General features: G+C 44.2%; 1 long non-coding RNA gene across 1 annotated transcript; it reads left to right on the forward strand.

Moving 5' to 3' along the window:
* Positions 1-11,980: 11,980 nt before the first annotated feature.
* LOC135374460 (uncharacterized) lies at positions 11,981-12,318 on the forward strand. Its single transcript, XR_010416909.1, has 2 exons — positions 11,981-12,018; positions 12,097-12,318. It is a non-coding gene; the product is annotated as an uncharacterized LOC135374460 (long non-coding RNA).
* Positions 12,319-17,669: the final 5,351 nt, after the last annotated feature.

Consider the following 17,669-nt stretch of genomic DNA (forward strand, 5'->3'; position numbering starts at 1 on the left):
TGCTTTTACTTTTTGGAGGTGATCGAAGTTGGTGGGCACTGCTCAGGTTTTGCACCCATTTCTTGAGTATGTCGAGGCAGCTTTGAAGGAGAGAACATTGGTTAGGATGCAACTAGTTAAAAATAAATATGTTGGTTAGTAAAAGCATTGCATAAATGTTTAAAACATCAGTTTAAAACAGGGTTTACAATCCGATATCTTTTAAAAATTTCAACGTTTAAACGCTGGTCTAAAAATAATTGTAGCTTCATCACCAAGACACAATGCTGGGCGAAGGTGTATATAAAACTCTCTGAAGTGATGTGTTCCGTGATGTGAACATGTAAAGAGAATGTGCAAAATTGAGAGAGGCTCATCACAGCGCGTGCATTGAGGTGGTTCCTCCCCGTAAAGTAGGAACCCATGAATGAGGAACATGATACTTATCTGTAAGCTCGATCGCGTCAGACGATGACACAGATGATGCTAAATGACACAGACGATCCTCTGGGTAGCCCCCGTGAGGAAACTTGTATTGAGAGACGACTTTTGCCTTAAACACTGCTACAAATAACATGACAAGCTACAAATTATTATCGCAACAAGCTGATAACATAGCTCAGACACAAAGGCGGTATCCAAGTCACACCACACCACCGTTACGTAGGATTCTTTGTCACAAATCAACCCAAGGCACAAAACAATACCAATACATGAAAAAGATTGACTCTCTTGTTCTCATTATGTCGTAATACTGAACTTGTGCGCGAAAGTGATTCAAAGAAATGACTGTGCACTTGCTTCCGTAGAGAACACAGTGTACCGTGCTAGCAATGCATGCAGGAAAGCGCTCGAGTGCTCGCACATATTGATGACACCACTATCAGTGTAGTGTAACGTGTTCTTTCAAGCATATTATGCACTCACACTGTATTTGCCTCCAGGTAAAATGCGAGTGTGCTCGATTGAACCTCAGAAGAGCGATCAAGCAACCTGCATCCAGTGCTCGTTTTGAGCGAAAAAACACTTCATAATGGTCAAATAAATATACAGAATGGACGCCTATTTATTCCTTGATAAAGAATTACTCACCTGTAGAAATTTAGGCCCTGTATCTTTGCCAGTACGGTTGGTACGACCGTAATTGCAAGAAGTTGCCATGATCGCTGCGGCGACTGTTGTGGGTACAGTAATATGGCAGCCGGTTTCTTCACGCTCGCGCTCCCATCCGCGATCCAGCCTTTTACAATCGAGATCAGTGGTGTGAACCTAGGGACGCGCGTTCCTTGGGACCGCGAAAATGGTCGGCGATAAGTACTGAGTCATGATCCCATTTCTGTCTCTCTCTTTTTTTTCTTCTTCGTTTTCTGTTTTCGTGGAATGAATTGACGGATTTTGACGGCTCCTGTGTTCGCTTGTTTTTGCTTTTAATAAACGTTTCATGATCGGCGTCCTTGAGCGATGCCCGCGTTTGTTTGTTTGTTTTTGCTTTTAATGAACGTTTTATGATGGCTTGTTTTTGCTTTTAAACGTTTTATGATATGCGTCCTTGAGCGATGCTCGCGTTTGTTTGTTTGATTTTGCTTTTAACGAACGTTTTATGATGGCTTGATTTATTGCCTGTTAGGCGCGGACTTCGAATGGCGCGTTTGCGGCGTCCTTGATGATGCCCGCGTTTGTTTGTTTTATTAAATATATGGAACACGCGTTGTTAGAGTGCTCTTGATAAGACGTCCGCGGAATCGTTGCGCCCGTGTTTGGGTGATAGTAGGGCGTTCTTTGGCGTGTGCGTGTGTGCCTTCCCTTTTATTGAGCATGTCATACGATTCGTGTGCGATGCGCTGTGGACCGGGATACGGCCGGTGAGAGGTATACCCCGTTTTTGTTTCTTTGTCGTTTCGCGGGACAATGCGTCATTATAAACTGTTTCCCTCTGCGTTTTTTTTTCTTTGCTGTTTCATACCCCCTTTTTGTCTTCACTGCGTCATGTGACACGTGGTGTTACGAAAGGAATTTGATGAGATGCCATGCCCGTGCCGTTCTTGTGCGTATGTTTAGATAATGCCGACAGAAGACTCTGGTTCTTTTCCCCCTTTTACTGAACATGATGCCACACATGTTGTTACAGAAGGACTTTGACGAGACGCCCAGGCCGTTTTTGTGCGTATGTTTGGTAATGCTGGCTAATGACCAAAGAAGACTACTTTTTTGATGGTTTCTTTCATTAAACTTTTGGTGGCACAGTACCGCTGTCAATCGACTGGGCGCGCATCATCTTTCTATGTGAAACCAGGAGACGCATGCAACTGACCACAGCAGGCTGCGAAATTAATGCACATGACATTTATTGCAAGGAACTGCATGGACAGGCTTTTGTTGGCGATGACAACAGTACATGTGGTCAAGGGCGGTCCTCTGAAACCCGTGCCGTAATGCCTCGGTAGTGGAGTACACTGTTGTTTTTATATGCTGTAGCATATCATGATGCGTGCTCATGCAAAATGACATCCGACTGCCACTTTATAGGATTAATGGTTCCGAGACATTTCATCGAACGTCGTTTGGTCGAAAGCCGTTTGATCGAACGCGGGACATTTGGTCGAAAGTCATTTGATCGAAACGGCAGCGGTCGTTTGATCGATTTTTTTATTGGTTCGCTTGTAGCGTTGATGTAACAAAAAACAAGAAGAAAAACAAAATAAAGCGTCAGTCCTAGATGCTGTTATCTTAAGGAATATTTAACTCTGTGTAATACGTTACCTAATACCCTGACATTCCTTTCTTTCGACTGTGTGGGACGGAATGTTCAAGGACATTGCGGGCACATACGCCATTGCAAGTCACCAGTTCAGACCGGAAACGATGGACTACAATTCGCTACGCTGCCAAGGTCTAGAAGCTGAAGAGATACTGAAACAAAGAAGGCGCCGGTTCCGCGTAAACCACCTACCGGCGTTTTGACCCCTCTTTTCTCCTTGTAGGGGAATAATCCGCATTCACTGAGCGACCCAAAGACGGACTTCACAACACAAAGTTCAGTGACAAAAAGTTCGTTGTGCAAAGATAAGAGGTCAGAACGGCTTAAAAGAAAAAAAATAGAACGAATTCTTGGTTCCATTGTATGCTCGAGTATAGCACGTGCCTAGTTGTGTTCTTTTTAAGCTCGTCCTATCTCAAACTTTATAACTCCCTCCGATGTCCTGTCGCCGTGAGTTCCTGTAGTACACTTGATGTACGTACTGGACCGTAAGGACGCTGGACTGATGTCTGTTATGATTTCGTTAGTTTGGGATGCGCCTATTTGCCTCTTGCGTACCACGGCGCACTGAGAAAAGCAATGCAAGCATATCGGGTGTCCGCCCATTTCATCGAACGCCGGTTCGTCGAACGACGTTTCATCGATGCCATTTTATCGAATGCAGTTTCATGGAACCCCTCCGGACAGTTGCTCACCAGACAATTGCCCGTCGGACAACTGCTCACCGTTAGAATCAATTTGCCACCATTTTAGATGTTTACTGTTGTAGGAAAATTTAATACGACGTGGAACGGTCAGTATATGGACAGCGCCTCTATTTACAATCTATGAGGCTATGAGGAGTGATATATACATTGCTACGCTTCATGATACAAGAGGGATATGCACTATTATATTATACTATTACTATATACTTACTATATGCACTATTATATTATACTATTACTATATGCACTATTATATTATACTATTACTATATACTTACTATATGCACTATTATATTATACTATTATACTATATACTACAGTTAGGTCAGTTTAGAATTAGGCTGCTGGCATTTTAGACGTCAGGTCATGTTAGAATCAGTTTATCGGCACTTTAGATTCTTGGCGAAGGCGTGTTCTGCAGTTCTTCGCAATTGCACCAATGCAAATATTCGCAACAATCGCGCAATTATATCCTGAATGTAGCAAAGGCTGACGCTGATACATGATCTCAAAGCTGTTGGCGCGCGGGGAAGTTAACTGAAGTAAATTTCACGTTTTATCTCTGATGCTTCGTCCTTTGTCACTCACTTATCCGCCGACAAAGCACTGATTTCCAACATCGTGATATCGGCGCTAAGCCGGTGGTTATAAAACGGTTGGGGGGTTCGGCTTACGGGATATCGGCATGCGACGCGTGATCCATATCGGGCCATTCCTATAACCACTCCGGTGTCCGTATATTGATATCCGTCCACATATTGAAGCAAATGGCCTCAGGTTGCGAGCAGCCGATAGTCTGTGCCTCTTCTGGGCACCCTTTTCATTGCTGGCGACAAATTTAAAGGGAACCATCTGAAATGGGATAGCCATATGTGCGCGAAAGCCACTCGAAGTCTGTGGATGCTAAGAAGGAAGTTTCGTCATGGTACAAAATAATGACATTAAATTAACAGCCATATAAAACCTTAGTTCAACCTTGGTTAGAGTATGCATCTGCAGTCTGGGATCCCTACACATGCACGCAATAAAAAAGAAAAAGAAGAAGAAGGAAAAAGTAGACAAAGTACGAAGATCAGCTCCCCGGCTTATATTATCTGGGTTTCGAGGAACTTCTTCGGTTCCATGTATGTTGCAAGAACCAAATTTAGATTCACTTGCACATAGGCGCAAAGTAAATAAACTAAAACTTCTTTCTCCTATACAATGTCAGTTATTGACTACAAACATTAATAATACATTGTTAAAATTTGTCCACGTTCGACGCGAATAAACCATTCAAGAATGTCATTTATTTATTTATTTGTCAAAGTTGTTTATTATTTGACAAAGTGTTGGGGGACTAGGGGTGAAAGGCATGTATGCCATTTTTAGTCACTATCTGTCAGAGAGGAAAAACCTATCAAGTTGTCGAACGGGAGAGGGTGAACAACCCAGGCCCTTGCACCGCTTTATGGATGCGAAGAAGTGTGTTAGGATGAGGAATGTGTTTATGGGCAAGCGTATTACACAGAGTTAAATATTCCTTAGGATAACAGCATCTAGGACTGACGCTTTATTTTGTTTTTCTTCATGTTTTTTGTTACATCAACGCTACAAGCGAACCAATTAAAAAAAATCGATCAAACGACCGCTGCCGTTTCGATCAAACGGCGTTCGATCATATGGCTTTCGACCAAATGTCCCGCGTTCGATCAAACGGCTTTCGACCAAACGACGTTCGATGAAATGTCTCGGAACCATTAATCCTATAAAGTGGCAGTCGGATGTCATTTTGCATGAGCACGCATCATGATATGCTACAGCATATAAAAACAACAGTGTACTCCACTACCGAGGCATTACGGCACGGGTTTCAGAGGACCGCCCTTGACCACATGTACTGTTGTCATCGCCAGCAAAAGCCTGTCCATGCAGTCCCTTGCAATAAATGTCATGTGCATTAATTTCGCAGCCTGCTGTGGTCAATTGCATGCGTCTCCTGGTTTCACATAGAAAGATGATGCGCGCCCAGTCGATTGACAGCGGTACGATGCCACCAAAAGTTTAATGAAAGAAACCACCAAAAAAGTAGTCTTCTTTCGTCATTAGCCACCATTACCAAACATACGCACAAAAACGGCCTGGGAGTCTCGTCAAAGTACTTCTGTAACAACATGTGTGGCATCATGTTCAGTAAAAGGGGGAAAAAAAAACCAGAGCCTTCTGTCGGCATTATCTAAACATACACACAAAAACGGCACGGGCATGGCATCTCATCAAATTCCTTTCGTAACAACACGTGTCGCATGGCGCAGTGAAGACAAAAAGGGGGTATGAAACAGAGGAAAAAAAAACGTAGAGGGAAACAGTCCATAATGACGCATTGTCCCGCGAAACGACAAAGAAACAGAAAGGGGTATACCTCTCACCGGCCGTGTCCCGGTCCACAGCGCATCGCACACGAATCGCATGACACGCTCAATAAAAGGGAAGGCACACACACACACGCCAAAGAACGCCCTACTATCACCCAAACACGGACGCAACGATTCCGCGGACGTCTTATCAAGATCACTCTAACAACGCGTGTTTCATATATTTAATAAAACAAACAAACGCGGGCATCATCAAGGACGCCGATCATGAAACGTTTATTAAAAGCAAAAACAAGCGAACACAGGAGCCGTCAAAATCCGTCAATTCATTCCACGAAAACAGAAAAAGAAGAAGAAAAAAAGAGAGAGAGACAGAAATGGGATCATGACTCAGTACTTATCGCCGACCATTTTCGCGGTCCCAAGGAACGCGCGTCCCTAGGTTTACACAGATCGAGCAGCGCCATCTCACGGGCCAACTCAGGGCCGTGGTGGATGGAACGACCCAGTGGATATAGCATCGCCAAAAGCACGTCCCCGTCTACGTTCGAACCTCTGCCTCCAGATGGCACTCAGCCGACGCGCCGCTCAGAGCCGTTTATAGGGAGAGTTTGGCCATTAGGAGGAGCCTAACTTGAAGCGCGTCATGTGACGTCACGGCTAAGCCACCTCCCTCGCCATGCTCTATTGTTGTCCCGTTGTCAGCCGGTCGCTGACGCCATATTGATGCTGATCGTTGTTTACCATGCTAGGAGGGAAGACAAGTGCGTACATTGTCCTTCGGAAGCCCTTCGTCCTTGAACTCTTTCAGTTTGGCAACAAAGCCTCCCTTATCACAGGCGGTAGTGGGTCATACGCCGGTTATTCCTGTAGATTGCATTCATTGCGACAACAAAGCTGACGGACAGCATCAATATGGCGAGCACCAGATGGCTGATAAGCGAATTCTGCTTGGATTCAGGCTTTTTGGGCGGCGCAACGACGACTCTGACGTCAAAATAGGCTCCACCCACGAGGCGGCAAAAGATCAGAGAATGGCCAAACTCTCCCTATAAATGGCTCTGGCGCCGCTCAGAGCCGTGCCGCCGCCTTGCTCATTCGCCGAGGCGCGTCACGTGGTGCGTTTTCCTCCTCTTTGCTTCCAACCTCCCGCCGGGTCATCGGGGAACGCAATAGCTGGGACGCATGTGCGCGTATGTTCGTGTGCCACTCTTGTTTTTTTTTTTGTACGTGAAATGGATCTCAGAGAGCCGAGGAACTACGAACAACCATGTCTGGATGTTGTGCTGCAACGGGACAAAGTCAGGGAAAGCATTTTTCTGCATTCCGACGGGCAAAAGTGACGAGACGAGTAGATCGGCACAGAACCTGCCGGAAGAACTTCGCGCCTACGAATAACATACGTTTGAGCGAGGCAAATTTCGTGGCGTGTTTATTTTTCATTGCAGAACCTTTGCACACAGTATTGAATAACAGTTCAACTGTGCGAAGAACAGCCGGGCGTATCAAAGTAGTGCTTGTTGGATCTTCCCATTGCGTTCCCTGTCCTGCGGTGCTAACAAAACGCCACTATCAGGACCACTTCACACGCGACGACTTCGAGGACAAGGAGATTCGAAAGAAGTTGAAGTGGACGGCAGTCCCAAGCAGTTTTGCATACCGGACACCTACGAGGCTGAGGAAGGCTCCTATCCCCCGTTCTTCGCACGCAGAGTTCTCCGAGGAGTCACTAAAAGACTTGCACACTGAAGTTGATGACAACATAGTGTAAGATCAAGGGGCAGTGGAGGATGGTAATGCGTCGAAATATATGTAGATATGCACTATGAGAACTATTGAAACTTATGAAAACTATTCCTGAATATTGAGCTGTAATTGTGAGTGAATCAACTTTGCAGGGGAAGACAACACCGTCACAAAAAATTTCTGTGACCAGAGCATCGAGGAATATGCACAGGAAAAACCTGCAGACATGTCATGTGATGGTCCCCTCGACGAGGTCGCAGTCTTAAAAGAAACGAGCAAAGGCTGAGACGGAATGTAGTGACTTGAAGCTCACGGTCTACTCCTCATGGAAGATCAACTGCTTGCGTTGGAGCGGGGGATTGGAAGAACAACCCACAGCACTTTACATGCGCGTGAAAAAACGTTGGCATTCACATAGCCATTGAACGTGTGAAATAGAAATTTAATTGCAAAGAGATGAGAATAAAACTGGTGGAGGTTATTTATGTCAACCTGAAGCTGCACACACGAGCACTATAGTTTTATGTCCACAAAACAAGTGAACTAAAAGAAAAAAAACTCATCTATAGAGCGCAAACGCGACTCGACGATGCCTTTTAGAGGCGAACACGCGCCAACATAATTCGTCTGTTAGCTACAGAATATAACAAACTATACTGTAGTGACGCTCGTGCCCTGTTTCATTAAGTATTAGCCGAGTCCCACCACAGGAAGTCACAAAATTTTTTATGCAGAGCCGCGAAATCAGCGCGATGTAACACTGACTACAGCTATCCTAACACACGATCCGCGGAGGCTTGGAAGCAATATGGCTGCCGGAGCAGACGACGCGGAGCGGTTGCGGTACTCTTCCCCCGGTACAGTGACTCTAGCCGCTCAGGCGTCCTCCCATTGGCGCGCTCCGGGTGGGCGGGGCGCGCGAGGGAGAGGGAAAATCTCAGGCCAGCTCTCTAGAGAATAGTCTCTCTATTCGCCTCGAGATCGAACTGTAGGTGGCGCTGCGGCGGATGCCTTAGTGGGGATACGGCATGATCGGACGCAGCAGGCTCTGGCTTTTCTACGCAGATATCGCAGTGTTTCTGGATGAAATGCTGCTGTCAGTGCCTCACATATTGCGGATGTGTTGACATGCGATACTTAGAACGTTGATAAGGTGTGAAAGTTGACAAATATTGCTGCACTGCGAAACGCTCAAGTCGCGAAGTTGTGAAAAGAAAATATCCTGTGTGCTTTTGAAGGGAAACACTGCCTCCTTTGTTCCAAGCGTGATTTTGTTTGTCTTTTGCAGCTCTCGCTCGAATATTTATTCGTCGCTTGTGTATTGCTGTCTTCCCCTGTACCTTTTTATATCTTACGTCGAGACAACAAGGATTAAAAAAAAAGACTCACTCAAAATTCCTGTCTCCACTGATCTAAATGTACAATGTACTAATCAACAATAACATGCGCAACATAACAATGAATCTAAATGTACAAATGTGCAAGAATGTAATATAAGGGCAGAATAGCCCAGTAAGCATTAAAGCCCCTCGCTACAATTTTTTGCGATTTTGCGTCGAGCGAGTACAGGAGAGGTTCGAGGTTTGATTCGTCTCCTGAGCGGGCATTCACTAAATGGTGCTAAAATATGCTACGAGATGACCACACTTCTGTGGTGGACTTGACTTTGGGGTGCTACCGGTCAGTTAATAACTACATATAAACTAAGTTTTTGGTTCCAGCAGCAGGTATATATTCTCATACACGTTGTTGCACACGTGCTTCATACCCCATAAAACACGCGTGTTTTACATATTACGTTCAGGGATGATGATAGCATTTTACCTTGAATGCGTGCATTCCAATGATTACGTATGTGAAAGATAAAAGTCTAGTCTGTCATACTGTTACATGAAATGAGATGAAAGCTTGAAATCCACACATTTAAAAACATCCGTGTCATAAATATATATATTCATGCATTCATATACTCCATATATTAATACATTCGATACAACTTGTGTCTAGCGCGTGCAGAATATCCTAACTGAGCATTGTGAAGTAACTTAGAACAGCTAGCACAGAAACCATTCTGTGACATAGTTTTATACTTGTAATAAAAAAAACTGTTACAACATTGACCTTCGCTCTTGGTACATTTTGTTTGACACACACAACCGCAGTGACAAATATAATATAGCAAGGGCCGAGTGGAATCCGCATACTGGGACATATGCACGTTCTGTAGTTTTCTTCCCTGCTAAGCACGTTGGTGCACAGAACTAGAAAAGTTCAAAAAAGTTTCCCACCAAGTCATTTTCACTCATTTTGAAGCGATTTTAAAAGCACAAATGTCCAGAAATTGAGCCTTCCAAGCACGTTTTTGAGCGCGATGACCACAACGAAAGCACTGGCTCAAGCCGCGCATCCCCACTAAAGGCAGTTCACGGAGCAGCCGCATGGTGGCGACGCTGTTCGATCTCGAGGCGTTTACAGCAGCCAGTTGCTTCAGGCGCGAATAGATGGCGCCACAGTAGCCCCGCCATTGCTTGCCTTCTGGGAGTGCCTGTGTGCTTTGCCTATGGGAGTGCTTCCGACCTTTTTTTGCCGCTGTGCTACAGTTCTGTGCAAAATCTGGAAAAGGAGAGGGTTCCGTGATTGAGTGTAGAAACTGTGGCAGAGATCTGATGGTGTGGGACGAAGCAGTTTGTCAAATTCACCAGCCGTCGCTATACAAAGACTGCCCGTGTTCGAGGTCTTTTGCAATGCACGGGTTCCCACAAGGAGAGAAAAACAAGCTGATCCGACAACGGTGGGTATCGAATCTTCAGAGGAAGGATTTCAAACCGGGAAAGTCAGCGAGGGTAAGCAATGCAGCCCTCAAAGTGGCGCGGCATTTCTGTGTGAGCCCCAAACTCCGCTGTAGGCGTTGGCTGCTGCTTGTAAGAATAAACTTCCTCCATTGTAGCAGGGCGGGTCACGTTCCTTGCAGTTGAACGGTTCTATGTACATGCCTTGTCAGTGCATGAAGCACTCGTGAACCTCTTTTTTGTCGCCTCTACAACCTTGATGAGCAGTGTACAAATATGACTGCACCTGCTACCCAAACCCACTTTACAAGTGTATGTTGCCGCCAAAGTGGGCCCCAAGCTAGTGTCTGGACTATACGTTCTGCTCACTGTTTGCGTCGACCTGATGTCCGTCTTTAAATACATACACCATCGTTGCACTGGCACAGTACTACACCGACATGGCCACTGTCAAATAGCTTCGTTCCCTCTGCAAACCCTCTGTAGTTCAGCGCAGGATTGCCGTCTCCCTCTAGCTTGTTGATCATGTAGTTGTATACGTCTGAAATCAACAATAAAAGAATGCTGCTTCATAACGAAATCATAACAGCCCTTACATGCATATATTCCTCAGGTAGCTGTACCGCAACTCTTGCGATAAAAAGCAAGAAATAAGGATCTTACGATGTTACATTATGAACGTATCCACAACGTAACCTATGCGCAACGAAAGACAAAAAACGCCTAAATGTGTAGTAACTCAAGTGTAGTGGGACCGATCATATAGGACACACGAGGAGAGAAATATCACTCTAAATCAAGCAAATCAACTTACATTATATAAAAAAGCGCACTCACCTGACCGTTGAAGCTTCGGCCAAAGCCTCGTGTCATCCTTCCATCCGGAATTCATTGCACAAAGTTTAAAATCTGGGAAAACAGCTCTGGGTTGCACCGCCGTACTACGTGCGCCGGGCTAACAGGCAGCCGAAAGAGAAGGCAAGCAGTGGCGCGCAAGGTCACGTGCGCTAAGATGGCGGCGCCCAGATAACTCTGCTGTAAACGGTCTATGGGCCTGTAGCTCTCGGCCAGGCGGCGTTGCGATCAGCGGACGACAGCGCCGCATGTGGAAGCAAATCGAAACAATGGTCCGCACAAGAGTGTTTCGGTTTCGCGGGTTTCGCTCTGGCGCAAGCAAGCAATGTATCGCATCCTGCGTGGGTTTGAAAAGCTGGAGGTCATTGACGATTGGGCAAGTTACTAGTCAATATTTTCGGCGTCGACGAAGCATCGGACGGTAACGAAATCGTCGTTAATGCATTTCGGAAGAAGTGAAGGACAGCGTGGTTTATAGCGTCCGGTTCGAGGTGAGTCGGCGTGATCGTACGTAATATTTGTTAACCGTACATCAATATGATATACCTGATCAGAAAAACATTGAATGCACATTTTACCCGCACTGAAAGCTTATTTAACTCAATTTCGGTACCTCTCCATCACAGGTGTCCAAGTGCTCGTGACAGTTTTTGTTGCGTCGTGTACCTGTAAAGCGGGAATTGCGGGAAAATGTAAGCACGCGGCAGCAGTCTGCTGCTACCTGAACAAGGAAGAAGACGCCACATGTACGGGCAACAACAAAAGAGGGGCAAGCCAAGCTCAAAGCCCCAGGCGTGACATGACAAAGGGTATCGCCGACTTATTTCCGAGTACGTATGTATAATGTGGACAATGTGCTTTCCTTTAGGCAGGAGCTCGGGTGCAGACCTTTCATATTGTATTTTTAGAGCTGATGAGGCTACAGTCATCTCTGCTGCATCGTTGATCATTTGCCAATGATCTTTCTCTACTGAATGCTGCTGCTGTACCCTGCTGCATCGTTGATCGTTGGCTATTCTGTTATTCTTCAGCATTTTATATGTTTCATCAACCAGTATTGTACCGTGTACCTAGTACGTTGCCTCAAAACAATGCTTTATTGCTCTTGGTAATAAACAGCTTGCATCTGATATATTTCTCCTTGTTTGTGTAATGTAGGTATATCAACCAAATGTCTCCCGCTGCAAAAAGAAAACCGCCTGGTGATATCATTCACGCGTACCCAGACATAGTTTGTCCACTCGCTGAGGTCCTTGAGTCTGAACAGAGGGGATCCTTACAGTGGGACTGTAAAGAGGTTCTGAACGGCATTTTCGACAATGTAGTAACGGGAGAGCAAACGGAGAATCTATTTGATCTCCTAAAGGTCATGAGAGGGACACGCACGGTGTTCCATTATAGCATTCCAACAAAAATGCCAGGGGTAGCTTCATAGCGGGTCTCTTGAAGAACGTAAGTAAGTAAGGTCATTGCTTTTATTTAAATAAACATCACACTGCACGAAGACCCTCGAACATAGCAGTAAGAAGAACCGGCGGGAGTCGATGCCCACAGTAAGCCTTTCATATTTCCCTCTAATCTGCATATAAAGTACTAACTGTTTGGCAAAATTTGTGATATAATAATAATAATCCAATAATATAATAATAATAATATATCCAAGTAAATTTCTACCGCAAGTTGTTTGGGCATAACTCTACATTATCTCCAGGTGGAATGCAGAGCGGAAACTTCGCGGCGTTTTTACGGTAGACGCAATTAACGCTTTCCGCCTTTCTGTCTCCCAAGGGTTTCCGAGGAAGCGATAAAACCTTATTTTTTGACATTTTGGAATCTGTTATGGTAGCCAACGACACAACAATACTGTGTGCCCGACTTGTGTTGTGGCTTGCCGTGCGTTGGCAATCTGAAAGGCGGCATATTTAACCACGATACATGCTTGGCTGCCTGGCTGTGCGGACCAGTCACTGCTCCCGCTCCCGCTTGGGTCCCGATTGGCGCTCGCGTCGCCGGGCAAACTTGAGCGCAACAAGCCTATAGTATGGCTGGATCACGCATAGGGTGCGCCAGAGCGTGGTTATTGGCCGCTATATTGGTGGGCCCAACGCATCCTGTCGTCTTTAGTTCAAGCGTGTTTGTCCGCGTTTTTTTTCCTTTAAATTAGAGGGCATGTAACGCCAGCTTGTTGCAGTTTTGGGTGAACTTCACGCACGGACAGAGAAAGAGGGATAACTTTTCACAGGTAAGCTCTTCATTTTGAGGAAAAATCGTGTTTATTCGTATCGCATGCATCTGACAACTCTGACATGCTTGCACTGCTACTTCGCTGGTGCCATTAAGTACTAAGAAATTATGTTTGGCTGCTCCTATAAATCTCAAAACCATGTATTTTCTATAAACAATGTGCTTGTGCTATACAGGTTCCTTCACAGTCGCTCAGCTGTGCCGAAGAAGCGGGTGCAGAACCTGGGTCGCGAAAATTGGGGCCCCATTTAAATCTTCGGTGCTCTGCAGCAGATATTTTGAGGAGACCTGTTTCGATGGTACAGGGCAAATTGTGCGACTCTAGAGTGATCCTGTGCCTACAAAGTATGACTTTCCGCAGCACCTCCTAAAAACATAGTAATTAGGGCTGTGCGAGTACACGAAATTTCGAGTTCGAGTCGAGTCGATCTCGTACTCGAACTCGACTCGACAAATGACGACTCGACAACTTTCGAGTACTCGATATCGTTCGGAGCTCGCGTTAGATCAACATTAAAATCCATCACATGTAACATATAACCTGTCATAACGATTCACCGTTTGGAAACACGCATTGTGCGCAGCCGTGATTGCTGTCACAGTTCCGCCATCTTGTTTTCAGTATTAGCTTCGGCTAACGTCAACTTGGCTACAGACTGAGTAGTGGCTATGAATGGCAAACTGGCTTCAACTGGCTACTGCTGGCCATGGAGGCGTCGCGCGCGCGGAAGCGTATCCGACATGGGAGGAGCGCATTTCATAGTTTCGTTTCTTCGACGGGAGAGTCTGTTTCGGTTCTCCTCGCTCATAAAACTCGGAGACGTCTGACAAGAGTGAAGAAAGTGCATCTGCACAAAACCGAAAAGGGCTGGAAGCCTTGTGTAGGACTACTTTACGAAAATTTCCGGTACGAACGATTCCTTACCGCGCCCATAGAGAGTCGATCACCGGTGATTGACGTTTTATGGGCGGCGCTACTCAGTCCCTAAAGTAGATTCGGACAAGTGCTCACATTTGTTGGGTACTATAAACACTACAGAATGAGTACAATTTTCACTTTTATCTTTTCTTTGTGGTAGCGATTTATGAAGTTGGCCCTGCGCCAAGGAGGCAGTGTGGAGATGTTATCTCGCTTGCGGCGTTGCGCTCCCCCGGCAGACCTCTTTCACAAATGCGCAATACTCCCATTTTAAGCATATTCTGATTCTATTTCGTTTATTACAACGCAAATAACAACTCTGAATGCGTCAGACAATCAGATTTTTGTCCTGCATGTGTGGGCATATATAACTTGCACTATTTATGTTCTTTGCTGTTCCAAAACTAACCGGGAGGAATGGAAGAGTGATGAAATAGCAATATGTGGTACAACAGGAAAGTTAAGCCTGAAACTAATGTTTTCAGCGGAAATTGCGATGTTAATTTCTGTTTTGCTCCTTCAATGAACTCTGTTACTCAGTTACATGGACAACATGCAGTGTTCATGTTATTTTTCACAACTCATGAACTTCTTGATCCAGAGGGTTGATATTTTCAGATATTATTTCTGACAAAGGTTGCCACATTTTGGATATTTTAGAACTTGTAGATTGATATTTTTGTTCAAGATACAGGCGTATATTCATAAGGGTTTCTGCTGTTCGCACCAATCTTTTGGTGTCCCAAAATCAATTTTGGAAATACATGGATAGCTTGGTTTATGAAACTTACATCATTAGATAGGGCATTGATTTGGCTACATTTTCCCATATAGCAATATATTTTGAAGTGATACAGTCACCCACAAAAAATATATTTGTAAAACCACCCACAAATGGCTATTTTTGTGGCGGTAAGGAGAGTGTTAAACCGCACGATTGTAGAAAGACCAGTTTTCCTACCCATAACTTGTAAATGTTTTATGGTTGTAATATTCATTTAGCAATGTTGTCATTAGGTGGCACATTTGTTTTATAAAGCTCTTATAACCTTCATTCATTTCATTTTTTGTTGTCAGCTGTAGCATAAAAGAACATTTTTAAGGGGAAGTTGGCCAAAAAGCGGCGCTAAAGCATCTTAAAATTTTCTACCTTCCTGCTTCTACACATTACCTATCATTTAATGGAACGCCAACTACTCGAACTCGACTCGATACTCGAAACAGTGATTTGGTATTACTCGAACTCGACTCGAACTTGAAAATTTTGCTACTCGCACAGCCCTAATAGTAACACATTAGAATTTGCAGGGGTACCTGTGGAAATGTGCGGTAGTTCTAAATGTGGTCGTTGATCCAACGAGCTCAGTACAAGTCTTCAGAAGTATAACATCATGCAGTCAACACACATATGACACAACTATATGCAACAAAATTAATGGTACAAAAGATTATTACATTCCCTGCTGGACATCATCATCTTTTGTAAGGCTCATGACAATGAAAGAAACAGCTTCCTAACAAAATTTATTATATTGAGGTTCCACAATTTCTCAATTTTAGTTGGTGGAGATTACAACAGCTCTGAAGTTGTGCATCCCGTAAAATGAGGTTTGAATAGGCTGGGCGCAAAGTCACAGATAATTATACAGATTTTTTTAGGAACTCGATCACATTGCACTTGCTGGACTGAACTGACACACAACTGCTTTTTGCTTTTATGGTACCTCGCAATGTAATTTTACATTCACTACCTAAATCTTCAAAGTGAGGTCCACGATTTGATTATTCAATATAGTCGAAGTCTAAGGTCAGGGTCCTGTGGTGTAATGTTCTGACATGTAGACAATAGATACTAGCTCGTTAGGTGTTTCTCATGCACTGCAAAAAAGTAATAATGACAATAATGAATGAATGAAAAATAATATTTATTTTTATTTATTTATGCAAATACCTCAAATGCCCGCGAGGGGCGTTACATGAGGGGGGTGTGAACGATAATACAATAAGAACTATACATCACATAATGAACATATTAATATAAACTAGCACGCGAGGTTACATATGTTCAGTAACACACAAACCAAATACAAGTAAATGAGACACACTTTATAATTAAAAAAAAGAACACAACTGTCTACGAAATGCAGAAACATCAGATATGGTGGCGATGGACTGGGGAAGGTCATTCCAAATGTCAATAGCACGTGGAAAGAAGGAATGGAGAAACTGGGATGCACGACAATGGATATGCTCAACTTTGCATGTGTGATCAGTCCGGGCGGAGACGTAGTGTGCTGGTGCAATGAAAGAGGGTCGGATGGCTTGATTGAAGTAAAACTTGTGAAAGAGACACAAACAAAAGTATCTTCTACGCAGTGCAAGAGGGGGAAGATCGATGGATGATTTTAACAGGGTAATACTAGACGGATATGAATAGTTAGACAAAATAAAACGGGTTGCACGATTTTGAATGGACTCGAGAAGATCCGTAAGAGTTGAGTGGTAGGGATCCCATATGCTGCAGGCATACTCTACACTGTTAGAAAAGTGTATACCTTTTGGGGTATAAACGGCTTGTCCCAGGACGCATACCTTTTGAGGTATAAACGCTATACCTTCCTCAAGGTATACTATCTTTATACCTCCCTGAAGGTATATTATTTGCACCTCAGGGTATAAATATATACCTCCTTGAGGGTATATGTTGAAGACCTTGTGGGTATAACTGAAGAAAACGGTAATATTCAATGTGTTTCAGCGTCATATCCGAGTGGCGGCTTCCCAGCGCAGCTTTCCACAAATATTGAAAAAAAAAAGGACTAAAGGAACGATACCAAAAAAAAAGAAGAAAAAAACCTGGAGACACTCGCGCACAAACTCACAAAGCATGGATGTGAATCGGAGAGGAAAGAAATTAAGTAACAATTAGCATTAAATTGGAAACCAAGAAGCAACACCAACAAATATTAGGAAAAATATTTCCAGGGGCAGTTAGCATTTGCTGGAGAACAGATACATACAGGGTGTCCCAGAAAACGTGTCATTGAATTATAATAGAAAAACTACACCACCTAGAGTCATGCTGTCAATGGCATTTGTTCTTACTGGGTTTTTGCCACCTCCTCGTGTGAATGTCGTGTAACGTAAATTTAATTATGTAAATTTTTGCGAGCTTAAGTCGGAAATTTGCCTAGTAAAGGTCACTTTTTTACCCCACCAATGTGAAGAGCGTGTCTAATGTAGTCAAATTAATGATAATTGGCAGGGATAATCAGAAGCTATCCCATCGGAAAAAATAGTCGAACATCATGCTCTACG

Source organism: Ornithodoros turicata, unplaced genomic scaffold (assembly GCF_037126465.1).
Source record: "Ornithodoros turicata isolate Travis unplaced genomic scaffold, ASM3712646v1 Chromosome62, whole genome shotgun sequence".
Classification (NCBI taxonomy): Eukaryota; Metazoa; Arthropoda; class Arachnida; order Ixodida; family Argasidae; genus Ornithodoros; species Ornithodoros turicata.